Genomic DNA, 10,728 nt, shown 5'->3' with positions numbered 1-10,728 from the left:
AATATGCTAGAGATAACTTTTTCAAATACAAAACATTTATACCAGCAAGGAAATTATGAAAGCATATATAAAGTATAGTGAAGGATGTGATTTAAAAACTATCTGTATACATAGATGTGTTTCACCTTATAAAGTACATATGCACATCAAAACACTTTCACTGAATATAGATGCCACTACATTCTCTTACTTATATTACAAAGCAAACGGCAGGTTCATAAACATTCTTCTATTATGTATCAACTGAAAAAAACATATATTCCAAGAAACAGTTTTGAAGACACATGGAGTGGAATGTGCCTACATTTAGAGCAGAGCTTTTACAGGACCACCTGTCTCCAGCCGGCTCCCAGGGACCACTGAAAACAGCTGCTACCCTCAGAATGATAAGATGGCCTTGTTAATCATTTCACTGGACTCTCGAATCTCATCCTCCTTGATCACCAGTGGAGGCGCAAACCTGATGATGTCACCATGGGTTGGCTTGGCCAGAAGTCCATTATCTCGAGTCTTAGAATCACCTTCCAGGCATCAGGATCTTTGATTTCTTTAATAACAATAGCGTTTAATACTTCTTTTCCTCACTGGGCATGGTGGCTCACACCTCTAATCACAGCATTTTGGAGGCCTAGGCAGGTGGATCCATTGTTTTCTTAGTTGGAAATGATCCTGGCATTTAGTGAGTACCTATTACTTAATCTGACATAACGTAACTTTAATGTTTCATCTCCATATGGTAAGAGCAAAAGAAAAAAAATCTCAAATTACATGAAAAGTTCACTTATAATCATGTATCTCACAGTTACCTCATTTATTCATTTTAACAATTATACCTAGATTACTTATGAAAACTGACATATTAAACAAAGCCAGTCGGCCGGGGTCGGTGGCTCACGCCTGTAATCCCAGCACTTAGGGAAGCCAAGAAAGGCAGATCACTTGAGGTCAGCAGTTGAAGACCAGCCTGGCCAACAAGGTGAAACCCCATCTCTACTAAAAATACAAAAAATTAGCCAGGTGTGGTGGCGAATGCCTGTAGTCCCAGCTACTTGGGAGGCCGAGGCAGGAGAATGGCGTGAACCCGGGAGGCAGAGCTTGCAGTGAGTCGAGATAGTGCCACTGCAGTCTGGCCTGGGCGAAAGAGCGAGACTCCGTCTCAAAAAAAAAAAAAAAATACAAAAATTATCCAGGCATGGGGACACACACCTAGAGTTCCAGCTACTTGGGAGGCTGAGACAGGACAATCTCTTGAACCTGGGAGGCAGAGGTTGCAGCGAGCCGAGATAGTACCACTACACTCCAGCCTGGGCGACAGAGGGAGACTCTGCTCTAAATAAATAAATAAATAAATAAATAAATAAATAAAGCTAGTCCTTTGGAGTTATTTTCCTATTAAAACATTTTTATAGCCTGTAAATGTCAGGTATCCACCTGAGCAAAAACCTTAAATACATGAGTATTTTGCCAATAACTCAGAAAATACAGCTGTTTTATTACACCCACAATATTAAATTAGTCTTACTTATCAAAGAATTGCACATAAAAGACCATTCTGTTTTTAGGTTAAGTTTATGTTTCATAACCTTAAAACATCGAACAGAGACAAACATAGAACCAGTAAACCCAGCCAAAAATGTGTGCTCACAATTTTGAAAACATTTCTCATTTTATTTTACCAATAATTTTAAAACCAGCTTATTTTTCAATTACTTAATTAAGTTGCATGAACTAAATGCGTTTCAGTTAATTACTGTATATTTATATGAGTACCTATTTAAGCCAATCTGAATAGGATTCTTTACATAAGTGTTTGCCAACGATTCCAGATTTTACCATGTAGACACATTTAACATAACACATGTACATATGTATGAATACACCCAAACACAGATACGTACATAAACAAAGGTAACTTTCATTTTAGAATTTTGATTATGGGACAGTAAAACATACAAACTCACCAATTTATAAAAGACGTTGGATCTCAATTATATTTCTGACAAAATGGAAGAAGGCTAAACTTTAAGATTTTTCTCCTCGATAGGTAATCTTATGAAGGTGGTGACCCAAATGTTGGGTAAAGCAGTCTGAGTCAGTTATCAACATGTTGAATTAGACAAAGAATTGTTAACTGTAAAAGTGTGACTGAATTATGTGAGGAGGCCCAAAAGATAAGAGGTATTCCAATAAGCTTTGTATAGTGTTCTCTTGGTCTCAATTCCTCATCCTTGAAGATAAGAGTGTTGTCTTTCCTTTTAGTATAGGAAGGAGATCTTTTACATGGGAATTTCATCTTTTGCTTTTAAGAAACACTACAAAGGTCAGTGATTTTATTTTATTTGTATCTGATGTCTTTCAACTGTCTTTATTTTAATAGTCAGTATGCCAGAGTAGCTGAGGAGTTTTGGAAAAAGAGTTTTGCTTAAAGAAGGAGAAAGAGGAAGAGGTAAATGAAGGAGAGGGGAAGGCTTTGGAGAAGAAAATCTCAGCTAGCTTTAGACAGTATTTTGTAGTGAGGCAGCCTTTGAGTCTTGAATGTGTTCTGGAGCCTCAAGATACCAACTGAGATAGGAGTCCCATTTGGACTGTATTATTTTAGTTCAGTTTGAGGAAAACAGACTGCGTGAATGATCCCCATAATGTTGGCACATATTACCAGCTGGCATCCCAGAAAGAGGGAACTATGTTGGCATGCCTTTGAACTTTGAGAGCCTGTGTGCAAATAAATTAATCTAGGTGATTCGGTTTAATGCCTAATACACAAAAGCCAAATTAAACTCTAAGCATGCAAACGATTCAGCAAATAAAGTACAAACTTACCAGGAAGCATGAGAAACCTTCTCTAACAGAAAAATCTCTGTAACCAGGCCTCATAACCAGGAGGGAGAAAATCCCTCTTAAACAGGCCGTCTCTTGCTGGGTGTAGTGGCTCACGCCTGTAATCCCAGCACTTTGGGAGGCCGAGGTGGGCAGATCACTTGAGCTCAGGACTTCAAGACCAGCCTGGCTAACAGGGTGAAACCACATGTCCACTAAAAAATACAAAAATTATCCAGGCATAGTGGCGCACACCTGTAATCCCAGTTACTCCGGAGGACGATGCACGAGAATCACTTGAGCCTGGGAGGTGAAGGTTGCAGTGAGCCCAGATCACACCACTGCACTGCAGCCTGTGCGACAGAGCAAAACACTGTCTCAAAAAAAGAAGAAAAGAGAAAGACAAGATAAAAAAGACAAGACAAGACAAGAAAGGAAAAGAAAAGAGGAGGTTTCATAACCAGGAGAGAGAGAAAGACCCTTCCTAACAAATTCCCAAATAAAACTGAACTCAACTCAACAAATGGCAGTTTGATCCAAGAAAGACTCACCAGGGGGGAAAGAGGCAACCAGAAAAGCAAAAGCTCAAGGGGACCAAGTGTGCAGACCTCACACCATAGTTCCAGAGGTCATTGATATCTCCAAGGTGAGTCAGCTTCGGACCTGATTTCTGACACCACAAATATCAAAATCAAAGACTATGGAGATGAATCTCTTTTTTTAACTACAATATTAAGGATGTTATATTATGTTTTTGTTTTTGTTTTTTGTTTTAAGACTGGGTCTCACTCTGTCGCCCACCCTGGAGTGCAGTGGCACAATCTCGGCTCACTGCAACCTCTGCCTCCCCGACTCAGCCTCTGGAATAGCTGGGATTGCAGGCATGCACCACCACATCCAGCTAATTTTTGTATTTTTTTGTGGTGACAGGGTTTCACCCGTTGTCCAGACAGGTCACGAACCCCTGGGCTCAAGCGATCCACCGGCCTCAGCCTCCCAAAGGGCTGGGATTACAGGGTGAGCCACCACACCAGGCCATGAATCTCTAAACATTTTATTTGAGAAACATAGAATTGTAATCTGAGGCATACACACAAACTGGCTGGTCTTTGGTATGTCCAAAGAACAAAGAGAAAGTTGAGAGTTTTATTAGAAACAGAAAGTTACCTATATTTTTTAAAGCAAGTCCATTGGTACCAGAGAAGCTTTCAGGAGCTGGAAGCTCTGATTGGTGAGTGCGGACAATAGGTAAAACAAGCCTTAGAGTCATTGCAGGTTGTTTCAGCAGTTACTAGGTAAAAGTGGTCTTAGGGTGGCAGCAGGCCATTTCAGCCACCAGCCTTGCGGAAAATTCAATTCTTTGAGCAGGTGCAATGTGCCCTGAGTGCTTTTTCCCCTGGCCACACAACTCCGACATAGTTGTGTATTTCAAGAATGAGTCAATTCAGGTGGGTTGTGGTGGAGCACGCCTGTAATCACAGCACTTTGGGAGGCCAAGGCAGACAGACGGCTTGAGGTCAGGAGATTGAGACCAGCCTGGTCAACATGGCAAAACCCTGTCTCTAGTAAAAATACAAAATTAGTCAGGTGTGGTGGTACGTGGCTGTAGTCCCAGCTACTCGGGAGGCTGAGGCAGGAGAATCGCTTCAATCCAGGAAGCTGAGGTTTCAGTGAGCCGAGATCATGCACTGCACTCCAGCCTGGGTGACACAGCGAGACTTCATCTCAAAAACAAAACAAAACAAAACAAAACAAAAAAACAAAACAAACAACAAAACAAAACAAAGAAAAAAAACTAAGAGGGACTCACTTCACATAATCAACTTTCACAATGGTTAAAGCAGAGTCCTGCTTAGCAACGCACAAAAATTCTCCTTCGTGATCCATTCATTTTACTGCTGTTGACTTTCTTGCTTTTGCTTTCAGACAGAGACACTCTCCTTTGACCAAACTTGAGTCGGGCTCCTCTGAGTCCTGTTTCTCACTAGGTCCCAACCTCGGGCTCTGTCCTTCATCCAGGGACTCTGTCCTTCATCCAGGAACTCTGCCCATTTAGCCTGTTTCAGCAAAAATCCTGTCAAGTCAGTTTAGCCAGAATCCTCCTGCACACCTGCGTTTTCCTCCAAGTAATTTCCCATCTTCTGACCCCCCGCTCCTACTCCCTGACTACAAATCCCCACTTGTCCTTGTGGAGTTGAAGTCGATCCCAATATCACTCTCCCACCACAAGACCCCATTGCAGTGGTCCCTGTGCCTATCACAGTAGTCCCCCCTCTGAGTAAAATTGTCCTTAGGATCTTTTTTTTATTTTTATTTTTATTTTCAGAGACAAAGTCTCACTCTGTAACTCAGGCTGGAGTGCAGTGACCCAATCCTAGCTCACTGCAGCCTCAAACTCCAGGGCCCAAGCAACCTTCCTGCCCCAGCCTCCTGAGTGGCTGTGACTAGGGTACACATCACAAAATCCAGCCATGTACATATATATATATATATATATATATATATATATATATATATATATATATAAATTCTCTACAGACCCAGGAACTTGATACGCCCATCTAATTTTTGAGTTTTTTGTAGAGACGGGGTTTTGCCATGTTGCCCAGGCTGGTCTTGAACTCCTGGGTTCAATCAATCCTCTTGCCTCAGGCTCCCAAAGTGCTGGGATTACAGGAATGAGCCACTGCAGCTGGCCCTTCCTTGCAGTCTTTAATAAGCGCAATAAATACTTGTTTGCTTTAACATTTCCCTCTATCTTCAATCTCCTGAAGTCTTATGGCTGACATTGTCCTTACTCCACCTGGTATAAAAATTCCTCTTTCGTCGGGTGCAGTGGCTTACGCCTGTAATCCCAGCACTTTGGGAGGCCAAGGCAGGCAGATAACCTGAGGTCAGGAGTTCCAGACCAGCCTGGCCAAAATGGCAAGACCACATTTCTACTAAAAGTACAAAAATTAGCCAGGCGTGGTGGTGTGCGCCTGTAGCCCCAGCTACTCAGAAGGCTGAGGCAGGAGATTTGCTTGAACCCAGGAGGCAGAGGTTGCAGCGAGCTGAGATCATGCCACTGCACTCCAGCCTGGGTGAGAAAGCGAGACTCTGTCTCAAAAAAAAAATCATTTTTTTCAACACCTTGGAATTATTACACCATTGTATCCTTGCCTCCAGTGTAGTATTTGAGAGATCCGATGTCAGTTTAATTATTTTTCCTCTGTAAGTAACCTGCTATTTCTCTCTGATCGTTTTTAAAATATTTTTTCTTTGTCTTTCACAATTTTACATTTCACTTTTCCTGTGTGTGTGTTTGTACTATAATACCTTTAAATCTTAAGTCATTTTTTTAAATCTGAGAAATTCTCATTGATTATTTATTTAAATACACTCTCCTTTTTAATGACTATATTCTCTTCTTATAAGGCTACTATTAGATGTGTTTTGACATTTATTCTTCTATCCTCTCTATTAATTAACTTTTCTTTCATTTACTTCATCTCTATCCATTACCGATTACTTTTATGAATTCTTTAGACGCATTTCCTCAGCCCAGTAATTGCTTTTTCAACTCTATCAGTTTTAACATCCAATCTATTCCGCTGAATTATTTATTTAAGCAGTTAATGTTTTCATATCCAATCTATCCAATAGGTTTTCTATTTACTTATTTATTTATTTATTTGAGACAGAGTCTTCCTCTGTCGCCCAGGCTGGAGTGCAGTGGCACGATCTTGGCTCACTGAACCTCTGCCTCCCGAGTCCAAGCAATTCTCCTGCCTCAGCCTCTTGAGTAGCTGGAACCACAGGCATGTGACACTATGCCAGGCTAATTTTTGTATTTTTGGTAGAGACGGAGTTTCACCTTGTTGGCCAGACTGGTCTCAAACTCCTGAACTCAAGGGATCCACCTGTCTCGGCCTCCCAAAGTGCTGGGATTACAGGTGTGAGCCACTGTGCCTGGCCTTTTTTTTTTTCAGAGTTTCACTCTTGTTTCCCAGCTGGAGTGCAATCGTGTGATCTCACCTCAATGCAACCTCCACTTCCCAGGTTCAAGTGATTCTCCTGCCCCAGCCTCCTGAGTAGCTCGGGTTACAGGCGTGCACCACCAAATTCTGTCATTCACTAGCATCTGTATCCATTCCTTGAACACCAAAAGAACTTATCTTTTCTTTCCTGTCCCTGCTCCCGTCTTCCAAGTTTATAATACCAGGAATTTTAGCTCAAGACTGTAATTTTTAAATTTTTCAATCTAAAGTTTAAACTTTTCAATAAATTTTACTATTTTTCTCCTCACCATTGCTTACTGAAATCACCTCCTTCCTCCTAAATTTAGTTTTCCCTTCTCACAGGACTGTATGCCAATAATTATTTCTGAAGGGTATATGCGTCATGAATTTTCGGAAATATTTTTCCCCTCATTCTGGATTATCCTGGCTGTGTATAGATATCTAGGTTCAACTTTTTTTATTGTTTGTTCTTGTTTTGTTTTTTTGAGACAGTGCCTGGCTCTGTCATCCAGGCTGGAATGCAATGGCACAATCTCGGCTCACGGCAATCTCCACCTCCCAGACTCAAGCAATTCTCCTGCCTCAGCCTCCCAAGCTGGGACTACAGGCATGTGGCACCACACCTGGTTACTTGTATTTTTTGTAGAAGTGGGTTTTGCCTTGTTGGCCAGGCTGGTCTCAAACTCCTGAGCTCAAGTGAGCATCCGGTCTTGGCGCCCAAAGTGCTGGAACTACAGGCATGAGCCACTGCACCTGGCCCAAAGTTATTTTCAATCAGCTCCTTGAAAAACTTCTCCATTGCATTCTCTCTTCTCTTTTTCTCTCTGGGACCTTTCAGGATTTTATCTTTATCCTAGAAATTTTACCCCGAGGGGATTTGTGTGTGTGTGCGCTCCTGTGTGCGCAGGTGTGTGTGCACGTGTGTGTTAGTCAGGCTCAGAACTAGGTGGCTCTTTTCAGTTTGAAGATTCATGTCTTTCTTCAGTTGGGAAAATTCTAGAACATTATTTCTTCAAGTAGTGCCTTCTCTCCAGTCTTTCTATTTTTTTTTTTTCATTTTTGAGATGGAGTTTTGCTCTGACACCGAGGTTGGTGTGCAGTGGCAAGACCTCAGCTCACTGCAACATCTGTTTCCTGGGTTCGAGTGATTCTCCTGCCTCAGCCTCCCAAGTAGCTGGGATTTCAGGCGCCCACCACCACACTGGGCTAATTTTTGTATTTTTAGTAGAGACAGGGTTTCACCATGTTGGACAGGCTGGTCTCGAACTCCTGACCTCAGGTAATCTGCCTGCCTTGGCCTCCCAAAGTGTTGGAATAACAGGCGTGAGCCACAGCGCCCGTCCCAGTCTTTCTATTCTCTACCTCTGGATCTTCTATTGGATGAACGTTGAAAGTTCTTGGATCTCTTCTCCATTTCCTTTATTATTTTCCTTTCGTAATTTCTATTTCATAATCCTTTTCTGCTATATGATAAAGTAGTGCCATGCCTGAACGCATTTTTTCATTGGGTTGTTCCAGTTTCTCTTATTGATATGGAAAAGCTTTGTTATATATTAGAGATGGTTACTGTTAATTTATTGGGGATGCTTCATTTTCCCCAAAATTTGCCTTTTTTTTTTTTTTTTTTTTTTGAGATGGAGTCTCACTCTGTTGCCCAGGATGGAGTGCAGTGGTGCGATCTTGGCTCACTGCAAGCTCCACTTCCCAGGTTCACGCCATTCTCCTGCTGGGTTCATACCATTCTCCTGCCTCAGCATGCTGAGTAGCTGGGACTACAGGCACCCACCACCACACCCAGCTAATTTTTTGTATTTTTAGTAGAGACGGGGTTTCACCGTGATAGCCAGGATGGTCTTGATCTGCTGACCTCATGATCTGCCTGCCTTGGCCTCCCAAAGTACTGGGATTACAGGCATGAGCCACTGTGCCTGGCCTAAAATTTACCTTTTTAAATAGTTTTATATGGTATCTTTTGACTTAGATGACACTTTAATTTTTACATCTTTAAATATGTCAGATTCATTGTTTATAGCCTTGGTGTAATGTCAGGAAGTGCCTATGCCAACTCAAGATGTCTTACACTGTAATATTTTCCTAAAATTTCATCTAGTTCTTTATGACTTCACGTTTTCACATTTAAGTCTCTGAATTTTTAGAATTTATTATTTTATGTGGTTGAAAGTAAGGATTTAATGTTTATTTTTATAAATGGATAGACACTTGTCAACAATCCTTTATTACACAACCCATCTTTTGCCCACTGTTTGGAAATGCGTGCTGAAGTTTGTATATAAATTAGTCTGTTTCTTGACTTTTTATTTTGTTTCACTAATTAATCTATTTCTATGTATATTCATTTTTGATTGCTGCTGTAACAAATTGTCAATAGCTAAGACAACACTGGGCCCAGTGGCTCATACCTGTATTCCCAGCACTTTGGGAGGCTGAGACAGGCAGATCGCTTGAGGTCAGGAGTTTGAGACCAGCCTGGCCAACATGGCAAAACCCTGTCTCTACTAAAAATACAAAAATTAGCCGGTGTGGTGGCGTGCACCTGAAATCCCAGCTACTTGGGAAGCAGAGACAGGAGAACTGCTTGAACACAGTAGACAGAGGTTGCAGTGAGCCGCGATCACCCCACTGCCCTCCAGCTTGGGCGACAAAAGTGAGACTCCATCTCAAAAAATATTTATATATCTAAGACAATTTTTGAAAAAGAAGAATAAGATGGGAGGAATTGCTCTACCATATTTCAATACTTCTTATATAGCTACAGGAATCAAGACTATATACTATTGGGAGAAAAATAGACACATAGATCACTGTAACAAAATAGAAATCCTAGAAATAGCCCCACACTGATTTTTTACCAAGAGACAAAAATAGGGAAAGATCATTTGCTTAACAAATGGTGCTGGGGCAGTTGCAGAGCCATAGGCCAAAAAAAAAAAAAAAAAAAAGGCCTAATCTTCATAACTTTATACAAAAAAGTAAGTCAAATGGATCATAGATTTAAATCTAAAATATAAAACTATAAAAGGCCGGGCATGGTGGCTCAAGTCTGTAATCCCAGCACTTTGGGAGGCCAAGGTGGGCGGATCACGAGGTCAGGAGATCGAGACCATCTTGGCTAACACAGTGAAACCCTGTCTCTACTAAAAATACAAACAAGTTAGCCAGGCATGGTGGCAGGCACCTGTAGTCCCAGCTACTCGGGAGGCTAAGGCAGGAGAATGGCGTGAACCCCGGAGGTGGAGCTTGCAGTGAGCTGAGATCGTGCCACTGCACTCCATCCTGAGCAACAGAGAGAGACTGCATCTCAAAAAACAAACAAACAAAAAAAAACTAAAAAAAAAAGTTTTACAAGAAAATACAGGAGAAACGTCTGAGATCTAGGGCATAGTGAATGGTTCAAAAATCATAATACATAAGAAAAGAATGAATTAGATTTCATCCAATGTAAAACTTTTGCTCTGCAAGAAATCTTGTTAAAAGGATGAAAAAATAGGGTATGATCTGAAAGAAAATGTTTGCAAACCACATATCCAAGAAAGGACTCACATCCAGAATATGTAATGGATACGTATAGTGCTCTCAAAACTCAACAGTAGGCTGAGCGTGGTGGCTCACATTTGTAATCCCAGCACTTTGAAAGGTCAAGGTGGATGGAGGGCAGATCCCTTGAGGCCAGGAGTTCAACACCAGCCTGGGCAACATGGCAAAAAACCCATCTCTACTAAAAATACAAAAATTAGACAAGCATGATGATGCGTGCCTGTAATCCCAGCTACTCTGGAGGCTGAGGCACTAGAATCACTTGAACCTGGGAGGCGGAGGTTGGAGTGAGCCAAGATCGTGCCACTGCACTCCAGCCTGGGTAACAGAGCAAGACTCTGTCTCAAGAAAAAAA

General features: G+C 41.5%; 1 pseudogene; it reads right to left on the bottom strand.

Annotated features, from left to right (window-relative positions):
- Positions 1–378: 378 nt before the first annotated feature.
- The window catches only part of LOC116811061 (ornithine aminotransferase, mitochondrial-like), a 15,216-nt pseudogene continuing 4,866 nt past the window's right edge, over positions 379–10,728 (bottom strand).

Source organism: Hylobates moloch, unplaced genomic scaffold (assembly GCF_009828535.3).
Source record: "Hylobates moloch isolate HMO894 unplaced genomic scaffold, HMol_V3 SCAFFOLD_7, whole genome shotgun sequence".
Taxonomy (NCBI): Eukaryota; Metazoa; Chordata; class Mammalia; order Primates; family Hylobatidae; genus Hylobates; species Hylobates moloch.
This window is presented reverse-complemented; position numbering and strand designations above follow the sequence as displayed.